The 14,446-nt window shown below is 29.5% G+C and overlaps 1 pseudogene across 1 annotated transcript; it reads left to right on the forward strand.

Annotated features, from left to right (window-relative positions):
• Window positions 1–5,048: 5,048 nt before the first annotated feature.
• Window positions 5,049–13,125, forward strand: LOC145186625 (uncharacterized; annotated as a pseudogene). The gene is made up of 4 exons (XR_016447831.1): window positions 5,049–5,166; window positions 6,314–6,366; window positions 6,438–6,692; window positions 7,678–13,125. The product of XR_016447831.1 is annotated as an uncharacterized LOC145186625 (transcript).
• The last annotated feature ends 1,321 nt before the right edge of the window (window positions 13,126–14,446 follow it).

The raw sequence follows: 14,446 nt of genomic DNA on the forward strand, positions 1-14,446 counted from the left end.
GTTGTTAAAATGCCGCTAAAAACAGAGTTATTGTGAACATAATTTTAATATCGTTTATAACTTGAATTGCCAATAAATTCCCATTGAGCAATCAAGAATATAAAAGATAAGTGTATTTTCTATAATATTAATGGTTATCTTAAAAGCTAATATCCGTTAAGTGTAGAAAAAATGATTATCTTAAATCATCGAAAATTTCGTTTTATCGAAGTAAATTTTAAATGATTAAAATTTTATTATAGTTTAACGAGAAATCTTAAATTTTTGTTATCGTATGAATGGTTCACACGTTTTGCGAGTCATAACATGTCATGTATTCTAAAGTAATTTCTCATAAAAAAACTACCGAAAAAAACTACGAAAACCGATTTACGCCGCGATATTTGGAAACTCGCGCAAGAGGAAACCACCCGTACGACACAAACTTATACTTTCATTACAATTATCAATTATGTATGGATCATGAAATGTTCTTATACTATATACTGCTTCGGACTGTCATGAAGTCACAAAAGCAACCTAAGTAACTCCATTACCACGAAAAATATTGAATATATAAATCTTTTGAAAACCATAATGTACTTTCACTTTGGTATCATTTTTGAGGAAGAAACCATGTAAGTTATTTAACGAACTTTAATCTACGTAAACTTTTTTCCTGCGTTCTATTCAATAGAAATTTTTTTCTTAAGGTAAAAGACGAAAACATGTCCTAGAATTATGACTACACTGGTACCTATAGAAATCATATATCCTGTGATCAAACTATGCTAAAATTGTAGATTTAAGAAAATATTCCGAAGTATTTAAGATGTTGCATGCGGAGATGTTTTATGAGTTTTTCCGCCACCTCTTTTTTACAATCTTCTTTAAGCATTACCACCTGTTAAACTTAGCTGATATTATTAAATGAGAAGATATAGAAAATAGAATGAGAGAAAATAAGACAACGAGTTTTGCAGCTTAGGTTTCTGCCCATTCTGTTAATGCAGGCAAGCAAGCATTGATGTAGCATATCTTTCGCGTCACTTGTTTACTAAATAATAACCATTGGCGGTTGCCTTATTTAGTAATTATTAACCGGTGCCATGTAAGATTTATGTTTTAAATGTCATGGAAGCAATACGGAAAGTATCTTCAAGATCACCTTCTCTAAACATCATAAACGCTTATTAATGTTCTATTCATCTTCTTTGATAGGCTTGCTGCATTTTTTTTTTTTTTTTTTTTGTCGCAAATCATTATCATAAGATCTATTGGTAAATTATTGAACATTTGAAATGTCTTAAAACTGATAAACAAGAACCCATTGTAGGTTTCGCTCAATTGCCGTTAATCCGAGATATATTTTTTTATCGAAATAACAAAATTAAGAAATATAATTCAACAGTCGTAGTTTGGTCAAGTTTGTGCGCGATTGAATATTTGCAAATGATATATTTTGCTGCGCTTTAAATTTTTTGATAAAACAAGCAGTAATAAAACTGTACAAGGAGTGAGGTATCAGCTGAGGGTCAAAAAAGCAATACTTTGCCAAAACCAATGATTTTCTGTCTTTAAGAACTGTTTTTTTTTACTCCATCTTTTGTTTGACAATAAGTGAGGGTCAATTAAGCAACGCTTTGGCAAATCACTTTTCAAAAGATCAGTAAACTTATGCAAAAGTTTTTCAAAGAATGCTCAACAATTTGAAGACCAGATACGTGTTTTCTTCTAAAGGAGAAGTTACCAAAGTTGCGTCCTGCCACCGGTCGACTTTGAACCCCATCTTCCAGACCCTTAATTTAACTCTTAGCAAAAACTCTTTGCTGCAAAAATTTCATTTGTCTGGCTACCTTACTAAGATAAAAGTAAAAAAAAAAATTGGAACTTGATTAATATCGGTAAAAATAGGTTAAGTCTAAACCTAAAATTGGTGGCTATTACAACAGATGGCTAAGCTTAACTTTTGCAACTAACCCTAACCCTAACCAAAACAGATGACCTCATTAATAGTTTTAAATTAAATAATCACAACATAACTTTGAAAACTAGTTACTAAAATTTATTACTATAATTAGTAACTAATTATTACTTAAACCTATTTATATATTGGTTTCTTTGTGAACGGATGGTGTGCTAATTACTAAGAGGCAGTTTGGTTGGTTAAATTGCTACTAATGGTATCTTGTTTAAGATTTCAATTGCATTTAGATTCCTTACATAAGTGCACAGAGCTTTGTGGATGAAAGATGTTTAGCAACCAAAGAGTAAGTGTCCTGTAATTATACTACCGATTCTTTACTATTTAAGGTGGTATACTCTCTTAAAAAATATCTTAGAAATAAAAATTTGTCATCAATATCTAAGTTAACCAAATGAAAGATATTATTAAACAAAATAGATTTGTAAAATGACAGGTAGTTTGGTTTTCATGACAACCACCTGTAATGGTTGTCATGAAAATATAAAGGCTATGGATATTTTATTCCTGAAACTGCGATATCTCAAAATTGACGACGTTTTATAATTTATAAATATTTATAGTTATATAATTTAAGGTTGATACGTCATATTTAGAACAAATAACTGCTGAAAATTTGTATAAATGTTATGGATATTTCATTCCTGAATCTGCGATATCTCAAAATCGACGACGTTTTGTAATTTGTAAATATTTATAGTTATATAATTTAAGGTTGAATATGTCATATTTAGAACACATAATTGCTGAAAATTTGGTTAACAACTGATGACTAGATATTGAAATAACTGTGATGAGAGAAACAAGATAAAACAATTCTAATATTTTAGTAAAAAAATAAATCACCAATCTAAAGATAAAAGTAAAACACATAAACACTCAATTCCATTCCTTGTTTTTGCGTTTCATTATCATTTTTGTTTCTTATCGCCTCTGATTGCTTTTCTAGACAACTTTTCTTCGGATTGATTTTCATATGACAAATGGTATAGGCGTATTTTATTTTTGGTAATGCAGCCGTATAGAAATTTCTAGGAACCATATTAAGTTTTTCAAATGCCATTACGGATGCTTTTCTTCCGATGTTAAAGTTTGCAACAGCACCGAATGTTGCACATTTTTAATGTAATGTGGAACAAAATTTAGCATTCGGTGTTCGTTTCTATAACATCATAATAAAACTCTCATTTTGGTTTTGAATTTCTCCACGGATTCATTTTTCAAGCATCTTAATTTCCAGCTAACAAAATTATGTTTGGGAAGTATTTTTAGGGCCTGTTTGTATGGAAAGCGGGCTGGCTCGGCAAAAGAGCCAGCCCGCTTTCCATACAAAAATACAGAGATATCGACGTCATCAATATTTTAACTTAATTTTATCTTGCGTTTTTATGAATAAACGAGCTAGCCCGGATAGCGAGATCTCACTGTTTTTTGACGAGATCTCGTCAAACGACTTGGTTGATTTCTTATATAATTTTGTACGCATGCGTACAAATTCTTAAATTTTTAAATTTGAAAGCATCCGCGTAAAAATAATAAATTTAATAATAAAACTGGCAACTTCCGTGTACTTAAAAGTTAGTAGTTTTGCTTTTATAATTTACCAAAGATCCAGTATCTTTTAAGTAATATAAAGTAATAGCTACTTTTTTGTCTGCTGATAGAGCTCTAGAGTTAGGCGAAAAAGGGCCAGGAGATAAATAAGGGCTTAACTCTGAAACCAAATTCATGAAAAGAAACCGTGAAAGCCTAAAATTTGTTTTCCATACATCAATGGGAGCTACACCAGTTATTATATTATGCCACCATAAATCAGTTCTGCCAGTTTTAAATCAGCAACTAAGATCTTTAGAAGTGAATGTGCTCGTTTTCGTAAAAGAATAATATTTAAAAAATTATAAAATTTAAATTTTTGAAGCTTATATAATACAATTAGGCTTTTTAGAAGCATTATTTGTGTTATAATACCAGTTTAACGTATTGTTAAAATGCAATGTTTTTTTTGTCGCTAGCCGCCATCTTTAAAGTTATCATTTTACCGATATAGAGGCTAGCCCAGCTAGAAAAAGCCAGGCTGACCACGATATCATTTTTTATTTTTTTGGCAAAAATTCATACAAAATGCAATTTTAAAACTGGCTCGTTTTCCGGGCTAGCTCGGCAAACGGGCTAGCCCTTGTCAATATAAACAGGCCCTAAATCCAAATCTTTTATTTTAATTAGTATATGTGCGTAATTTGGTTTGAGGAACCGAAATTTTTTTGTTTACATCTATCTTCGTGCGCGTAAAAGACTCTAACAAGAATACGCGTGTGTAGTACGCGCCTTAGATATACGCAAAATTTATTTAAAAAATATGTGGTATATAATGTATACGTGGTTTTACATGGTATTTGAGATCGAGTAATCCAAATTTTTTATTTAAATCATTGTTTGCATGCATAAATGGCACTGAAACGCCTACGCCGCGTATTACGCGGGCGTACGCGTTTAAAAGCACTGCAAATTATTTCAAATAATTTGCAATTCTTTAACTACTTAATATTACTTTAACTTATTTGTGTTTTATAATTGCGAATGTAAAGCTTTTTAACTAATAAAAAAACAGTTGTGTTAACACCGAACCGAACTGAACCCGAACTTAATTAAAACAAATTAGAATTTGATAATAAATAAATTCTATAAACTTTATTTTTGAACTTTATTATTCATTATAAAAAAAAACTTACTAAATGTTTTTATAATTTAATGTTTGTAGTTAATTAAACTTTGGTAGTCAGAGAGTAATGGTTCGTATTTAGAAAAGAAATCTAGAAAGTATCATTAAACCATGCAGTTGAAGTTAATAAGGAACTTTTAAAACGTCGTTATCTTCATAGCCACATATTGTTAAAAAACCTATTTTGACATCAGAACCTTCATCCAACTACTTTGTTAAGCCCTATTAATTGATTAAGACTTACTTGATTGATTAAGATTAAGATTACTCATCGACGGCCATTGTTATATAAAATAATCTGACATTAATTATTCAATTTTATTCTTAATATTATATTAAATTCTTAACCTCCTGGTTTCTATTAGCTCGAGAAAAACTGTAGAATTAAACACTTGTTTTGTCGATCAACCATCCGTTCGCAAAGATCGCAGAAAAGAACATTTGTAATAAGGAAAATGGAGATACTAGAGGGCGAAATGTATCGGTACGTCATCTACTTTTGTTCTACTCTTGTTATTTGTTGCCTGATTTTTCACCAGTTTTAGTTTCATCGTTAGAAAAGTCGGGGAAAGAAAGAGGAAAATATGATTTTACAGAAGTAAATAAATAATGCAGGATGAAGTGAGCGTACACGAATAATAACAAAGTTCGCAACTGAATAACAGATCTTGAATACGAAAAGTTTAATACCAGAAACCTAATATCAGAAATCAGATTTAGAGCCCTTTTTGAAAAATCTCTCACATTATAAACTGTCATAAATATAGTTAAAAAAAGAAAAGAAAACAAGTATAAAATGACTTATGTCCCTTTTAAGAATTAATCTTTCAATTAAAAGCTTTTAAGTGCTTCGTGTTGGACTTCAAAACTGCACTTTAACCTATTGCTTTATTAATCATTATTTCAAAACAATGCCAAAACTCCTTATTTATGCAGATCTCAATCGTGCAGGTACTACTGCATTATTTAGAATTGATCAAGTTTAATTTAAAATAGTTGCTGTAGAAAAGATGGATCATTGGCGTCTTTTTTGTTCTTAAGGTGCAGAGTCCCCGTAAGCAGGGGCGATTCTAGGAAAAATACGAGGGGGGGTGAAATATGTTAAAAATACCGACTCAAAAATCCTATCCTAAAAATAGATATCGCCACTGTAAAAGGTAATTATATCGCGACTATCGTATATTAGCAGATTTTAAAAATACTCAAAAAACTTGTTGTTTTTAAATTCTATAAAAGTTATGTTGAAAAATAATCCATGAAATTTACCGACTATAACTTTTTTTCAAAAAAATACCGACTTTAAGTTTGATTTTACAATTGCTAGGGGGGTGTAACACCCTCCCACACCCCCCCGTAAAATCGCCCCTGCCCGTAAGTCACTTTAACAGTCAATAAAATGTTTTCCATCAAAAGGAATTTTACTGGGAAGGCAGTTTTGTTTCAGTGACTGAGGGGGTTCCTGAAATATCTGATATCAAACGGTTTATTTCACTTCTAAAACTGCTCTAATTTATTTTGATGCAGCACCTACTTCTTTGTACTTGTTATTAACCGTGAAAATAGTTTGCTGACGAATTTAAGAGCGTTTTACTAAAATTTATCATAACAATTAACGGACTTCTTTTTTGTAGAGCGGCTTTAAAAGAAGAAGTTGTCATGGAGAACGAGTTCGACGATATAAAGGGTAATAAAATATGTTTCATGTTTCCCATTTGAGACAGATTTTCGATTTTCAAAAAAACCCTTCTCTTTTAGTTGAAAAATTTCCACAAGATGTGTTTACAACGCTCGCTGATTTGTTGACTTATGATTGGCAAAAGTTTGCTCGATGTCTTTTGATTGATGACTCAACAATCGATAATGTAAAAGAAGAATTTGAAACGACGAAAGAACAAACTTTGCAAATACTGAACCAATGGCGTAAGAATAATCCATCAAAAAAATGGCGAGATATGAAAAGAGGATTACTCTTTTGCAACCGTAAAGATTTGATCAGTGAATGCGAACGAAGTAGGTATTTTGAGCTTCATAGTTTTTGTGCCGCTTTTACATGACGATGTTCTCCTGTTGCCCCTAAATATTTATTAGAAATAAAAAAACAAAACAAAACACAAAATATACAAAAAAATTTAAAACACTACAGACCATTATAAGATTTTTATACCAAACACGAACATTTTTGAAAAGGACAAATTTTCTTTAATTTATATAGCTAATTTGTCACAAATCTTTTGGGCCTTTTTACCAACAAAATCATTTAACAATTTTGCGGATTAAATTCACACTTGAATTAAGCTCAAAAAATTAGCTATTTATAGCATTATTATATTTAACTACTTAGTTTAAAATAATAATTATTTAAAAGTATGAAATAAAAGCTGAATATGACAGAGACTAAATAACTCGTTATCTCAATATTTTTTGGAGCCCTCCTGCATCGGATGTTTTTAACCTCCCACCCTTGGGGGTCCCACCCTCCCCCATACGTTTTCTATGTTAGAAGTTTATGCATTATATGAATCGATGTAAACAAAAACGTTCTAAGTCATAAAAACTATTTAATGACTTAGAACGTTTTTGTTTACATCGATTCATATGCATCCCAGGGTAAAAATGCATGAACTTCTAACGAAGAAAAGTTTTTTTCAACTTTTTCAAAAATTAGAAATTGAGAAATTTGATTTCGATTTCAAAAAAATAATAGTTTTACTAAAAAAAAATAGATTTATATAAAATTTATATAAAAAAATAGATTAATAGGCAGAATACTTCATCATAATAATAGCGTATTAAATATTACTTTCAACAGATTTTGACAATTTTTTAAATAGAAGTTGTTGATTTAATCGTCATTTAAGTCTTGGATATAATTTATTATCTTTTTCCTTTCGAAAACAAAACAAGTGAAATGCAAAACGCCGTTCAAAAAATAACTTCTAAACATTCCTCAAAAATGTCACCGTGCAGTTAAATATGAAAAGTTTTTGTCTTTTAGAGTTAATATCCCGACACTCCATCTTCGGTATCCTGCCGCCGACAAAAACCTTCTTTTCACGTGACGATGAACTTAATCAAATTCATAAATACGTGTGCCAAACAAACGATTCGGGTAAATCAATCACGGTTTTAACTGGAATGTCTGGAATAGGAAAGACTCAGATTGCTAGAAAGTATGCAGCAATTTACAACGACCATTTTGAACGTATTGTGTGGTTGGATGCAGCATTTGATAAAATACAAGTTTCTATGACTAATCTCTGTAACCAACTAGAGCTAAGCGTAAGAGATTCTCAAAGCGATCCGTTCGATATTGAAGTAGTTTCTAGAAAAATACATCACTATTTTGAAAGCGAAAAAACGCTTTACATCTTCGACAACGTTGACGATGAGAGTGTAAAGAATTTTGAAAAATACGTATCAAATAAGAAAAATGCATTTACTTTGGTAACATCGCAATGGAATACATGGTCTACCGATGTTAATCAGGTGCAGATTCATTCTTTCTCGCCTCAAGATGCGTTTCTTTTCGCAAAAAAAAATGTGAAACAAATATTAGCAAACGATGACGAAAAACTAAAAAAAATAACTGAGATGCTTCAATATCATCCACTCGCAATTAATCTTGCCATTCTCTATATAAACAACAACAGCGTTTCTTTCAAGGAATATTTAGAACTTTTTCAATCATCTCCCATCGAAATGCTCGAGGAAGCTATCCCTACCGAAGCGCAAACAAAATCTGTAATAACATCAATTACCATAGTATTAAACAAAATAGAAACATCGAATGCAAAGTCACTAGAACTTTTAAACCATTTATCGTATTGTGATGGTCAACACATTACAAAAATGTTTCTTCACGGTATTTCAAAACAACTGAAAATAAACGAAGAGCTTTTGATAAATTGAGCAATAAGTTTACTAGTAAGTTATTCGTTGCTTAATCGTTTCGACGATGGCAATGATAGGTACGCGATGCACGAAATGACACAGTTAGCGTGTAAATGTTATCAAAAAGGCAAAGAAATAACAGAAGTATGCAACGTAAACATCGCCCATTTTCTAAAACTAGAGTTGGAACAGGTAAAAGACCACGTTGACGATGGGAATCATTTTTATAACCATTTGATCCATATGTTTCGTATGAACAAACCAAAAATGTGTGAAGTGTTCCATCAAAAGAGTACGAGTATCCAAAAATTCTTATCAAACAAAGGTTTTTTTCAAGAAACGATAAACATACTTGATGCCATGAAAAAGTATAGCACAAAGTTTTACGGGGCTAAAAATGAAATAACTTTAGATACAAAACATAGTATAGCATTCTGTTTGAGTCGAATGGGAAAATTTAATAAAGCTTTAGAAATTTATTATCAAGTTGATGAAATACGAACGGATATTTTAGGTATCAACCATCCATCAACATTGGATACAAAAAATAATATAGCAAGCTGTTTGAATCGATTGGGAAAATATAATGAAGCTTTAGAAATTTATTATCAAGTTGAAAAAATACGAACAGATATTTTAGGTATCAAACATCCATCAACATTGGGTACAAAAAATAATATAGCACTCTGTTTGAATCATATGGGAAAATATAATGAAGCTTTAGAAATTTATTTTCAAGTTGATAAAATGAAAACGGAAGTTTTAGGTATCAACCATTCATCAACGTTGGATACAAAAAATAATATAGCAAACTGTTTGAAGAATATGGGAAAATACAATGAAGCTTTAGAAATTTATTATCAAGTTGATAAAATACGAACAGATATTTTAGGCATCAACCATCCATCAACATTGGGTACAAAAAATAATATAGCAGCCTGTTTGAGTGATATGGGAAAATATAGTGAAGCTTTAGAAATTTATTATCAAGTTGATAAAATACAAACGGATACTTTAGGTATCAATCATCCATCAACATTGGATATAAAAAATAATAAAGCACTCTGTTTGTATCGAATGAGAAAATATAATGAAGCTTTAGAAATTTATTATCAAGTTGATAAAATACAAACGGATTTTTTAGGTATCAACCATCCATCAACACTGGATACAAAAAATAATATAGCAGCCTGTTTGAATCGAATGGGAAAATACAACGAAGCTTTAGAAAGTTATTATCAAGTTGATAAAATGAAAACGGAAGTTTTAGGTATCAACCATTCATCAACATTGGATACAAAAAATAATATAGCAAACTGTTTGAAGAATATGGGAAAATATAACGAAGCTTTAGAAATTTATTATCAAGTTGATAAAATACAAGCAAATATTTTAGGTATCAACCATCCATCAACAATTGGTACAAAAAATAATATAGCAGCCTGTTTGAGTGATATGGGAAAATATAGTGAAGCTTTAGAAATTTATTATCAAGTTGATAAAATACAAACGGATACTTTAGGTATCAACCATCCATCAACATTAGATACAAAAAATAATAAAGCACTCTGTTTGTATCGAATGGGAAAATACAACGAAGCTTTAGAAAGTTATTATCAAGTTGATAAAATGAAAACGGAAGTTTTAGGTATCAGCCATCTATCAACATTGGATACAAAAAATAATATAGCAATCAGTTTAAAGATTATAGGAAAATTTAATGAAGCTCTAGAAATTTATAATCAACTTGATAAAATACAAACGGATATTTTAGGTATCAATCATCCATCAACATTGGATACAAAGTATAATAAAGCAAACTGTTTGTATCGATTGGGAAAATATAATGAAGCTTTAGAAATTTATTATCAAGTTGAAAAAATACGAACAGATATTTTAGGTATCAAACATCCATCAACATTGGGTACAAAAAATAATATAGCACTCTGTTTGAATCATATGGGAAAATATAATGAAGCTTTAGAAATTTATTTTCAAGTTGATAAAATGAAAACGGAAGTTTTAGGTATCAACCATTCATCAACGTTGGATACAAAAAATAATATAGCAAACTGTTTGAAGAATATGGGAAAATACAATGAAGCTTTAGAAATTTATTATCAAGTTGATAAAATACGAACAGATATTTTAGGCATCAACCATCCATCAACATTGGGTACAAAAAATAATATAGCAGCCTGTTTGAGTGATATGGGAAAATAAAGTGAAGCTTTAGAAATTTATTATCAAGTTGATAAAATACAAACGGATACTTTAGGTATCAATCATCCATCAACATTGGATATAAAAAATAATAAAGCACTCTGTTTGTATCGAATGAGAAAATATAATGAAGCTTTAGAAATTTATTATCAAGTTGATAAAATACAAACGGATTTTTTAGGTATCAACCATCCATCAACACTGGATACAAAAAATAATATAGCAGCCTGTTTGAATCGAATGGGAAAATACAACGAAGCTTTAGAAAGTTATTATCAAGTTGATAAAATGAAAACGGAAGTTTTAGGTATCAACCATTCATCAACATTGGATACAAAAAATAATATAGCAAACTGTTTGAAGAATATGGGAAAATATAACGAAGCTTTAGAAATTTATTATCAAGTTGATAAAATACAAGCAAATATTTTAGGTATCAACCATCCATCAACATTGGATACAAAATATAATAAAGCAAACTCTTTGTATCGAATGGGAAAATATAATGAAGCTTTAGAAATTTATTATCAAGTTGATAAAATACAAACGGATATTTTATGTATCAATCATCCATCAGCATTGGCTACAAAAAATAATATAGCAAATTGTTTGAGTGATATGGGAAACAATAATGAAGCTTTAGAAATTTATTATCAAGTTGATAAAATGAAAACGGAAGTTTTAGGTATCAGCCATCTATCAACATTGGATACAAAAAATAATATAGCAATCAGTTTAAAGATTATAGGAAAATTTAATGAAGCTCTAGAAATTTATAATCAACTTGATAAAATACAAACGGATATTTTAGGTATCAATCATCCATCAACATTGGATACAAAGTATAATAAAGCAAACTGTTTGTATCGAATGGGAAAATATAATGAAGCTTTAGAAATTGATTATCAAATTGATGAAATACAAACGGATTTTTTAGGTATAAACCATCCATCAACATTGGTTACAAAAAATAATATAGCAATCAGTTTGAAGAATATGGGAAAATGTAATGAAGCTTTAGAAATTTATTATCAAGTTGATAAAATACAAACGGATATTTTAGGTATCAACCATCCATCAACATTGGATACAAAATATAAAAAAGCAAACTGCTTAAGTGACATGGGAAAATATAATGAAGCTTTAGAAATTTATTTTCAAGTTGATAAAATGCAAACGGATATTTTAGGTATCAATCATCCATCAACATTGGCTACAAAAAATAATAAAGCAAACTGTTTGTATCGAATGGGAAAATATAACGAAGCTTTAGAAATTTATTATCAAGTTGATAAAATACAAACGGATTTTTTAGGTAACTATCACCCATCAACATTGGATACAAAATATAATAAAGCAAACTCTTTGTATCGAATGGGAAAATATAATGAAGCTTTAGAAATTTATTATCAAGTTGATAAAATACAAACGGATATTTTATGTATCAATCATCCATCAGCATTGGCTACAAAAAATAATATAGCAAATTGTTTGAGTGATATGGGAAACAATAATGAAGCTTTAGAAATTTATTATCAAGTTGCAAAAGTACGAACGGATATTTTAGGTATCAACCATCCATCAACATTGGCTACAAAAAATAATATAGCAGCCTGTTTGAGTGATATGGGAAAATATAGTGAAGCTTTAGAAATTTGTTATGAAGTTGATAAAATACAAACGGATATTTTAGGCATCAGTCATCCATCAACATTGGCTACAAAAAATAATAAAGCAATCTGTTTGAAGAATATAGGAAAATATAATGAAGCTTTAGAAATTTGCTATGAAGTTGATAAAATACGAACGGATATTTTAGGCATCAATCATCCATTAACATTGGATACAAAAAATAATATAGCAAACTGTTTGAGTGATATGGGAAAATATAATGAAGCTTTAGAAATTTATTATCAAGTTGATAAAATACGAACGGATACTTTAGGTATCAACCATTCGTCAACATTGGATACAAAAGATAATAAAGCACTCTGTTTGTATTGAATGAGAAAATATAATGAAGCTTTAGAAATTTGTTATAAAGTTGATAAAATACGAACAGTTATTTTAGGTATGAACCATCCTTCAACATTGGATACAAAAAATAATATAGAAAACTGTTTGTATCGAATGGGAAAATATAATGAAGCTTTAGAAATTTGTTTTGAAGTTGATAAAATACGAACGGATATTTTAGGCATAAATCATTCATCAACATAGGATACAAAAAATAATAGAGCAAACTCTTTTTATCGAATGGGAAAATATAATGAAGCTTCAGAAATTTATTATAAAGTTGATAAAATACGAACAGTTATTTTAGGCATCAACCATCCATCAACATTGAATACAAAAAATAATATAGCACACTGTTTGAATGATATAGGAAAATATCATGAATCTTTAGAAATTCATTATCAAGTCTAAAAAAAACGAATGGATATTTTTGGTATCAATCATCTATCAATGTTCAAAATCTAAAAATAATATAGCAAACTGTTTGAAAGATATGAAACGAATAGAAATGGAAATTGTAAAAGATGGAATAAAAGATAGAAAATTTAAAATCGAAGTTGTCAACTTTATTTATCTTGTTTCAAAACGCCGATAAATGTTAATTTACTAGAAATATGTAAATAGATTTATATGATTTTTATATCTTTTTTTATCGTAAGTTCTTTATCTAATGTACGATAAAAAAGTTTGAAGATGATAGAAGTTGTAACAAAGTAAAAATATGATTGAGGAGCCCATAAGAAAAAATGAATCTGAATGAAATTATTAAATGCAAATGAATGAAAATTTGTTCGAAAAAGTGTAAAGTTAAAATTAATTTTTTTACAGCCGAAAACTTAGAAACATAAAGTTTCAGATAAAGACCCTAGGAACAAGTTTTAAATGAATTTCAAATGATGTTTTATGTAAAAGTAAAATAAAAAATTAAAAGTTCTTTAATTTTTTTTTAATTTAGTTAAACTATTAAATTTTTTATTTCATTAGTAATAAAAATGTCGTAACTCATAATAATGACATAATTAATTATAATTAATTATTTTTCTCATAATTAAACTTTACGTTAAATAAGAATGAGGCTGGCAAAATTAATTACTCTTTAAGTCAGAAGTGAACATATGCGACTGTCAATATCAGAATTATCAGAAGAAAACGCGGGCAAACTTTTACTTGGCGTGTTTATTTGCATACGCCAAGTAAAAATTAAATCAGATTTTAATCACTTTACAAAGCATTTAAGTATATCCACGTCTGTACGTACAAAATCATTCGAAACCCAAAACAAAGTTTTAAATACAACAGTTACTAACTATAACTTATTTATTTATTTTGCACAATAGGTTCAACCAAACATTGATTACACATATAAGCTTGTTAACAACGAAGCAAACGACTGGGATGAACTGCTGGACCCGGTGGCTTTTGCATATCGAATAAATAAACAAGTTTCAACAAAACACTCTCCCTTTGAGATTATGCATGAAGTTAAAGCTCAGATTCCAATCGATTTGGAAAATCGGACAAGAGAAGTTTTTCTGTGGGACACCAAAATTGATGAAGCCAAAAAGCATTACGAATGGCTGAGTTCGCTGAATAAATTTGCGCGAAAAGAAACGCAGCTAAAAAGACATCTGTAC

This window comes from Hydra viridissima, unplaced genomic scaffold (assembly GCF_058129835.1).
Source record: "Hydra viridissima isolate aposymbiotic clone 2 unplaced genomic scaffold, HvirCarnegie_v1 scaffold_16, whole genome shotgun sequence".
In the NCBI taxonomy this organism is placed as follows: domain Eukaryota; kingdom Metazoa; phylum Cnidaria; class Hydrozoa; order Anthoathecata; family Hydridae; genus Hydra; species Hydra viridissima.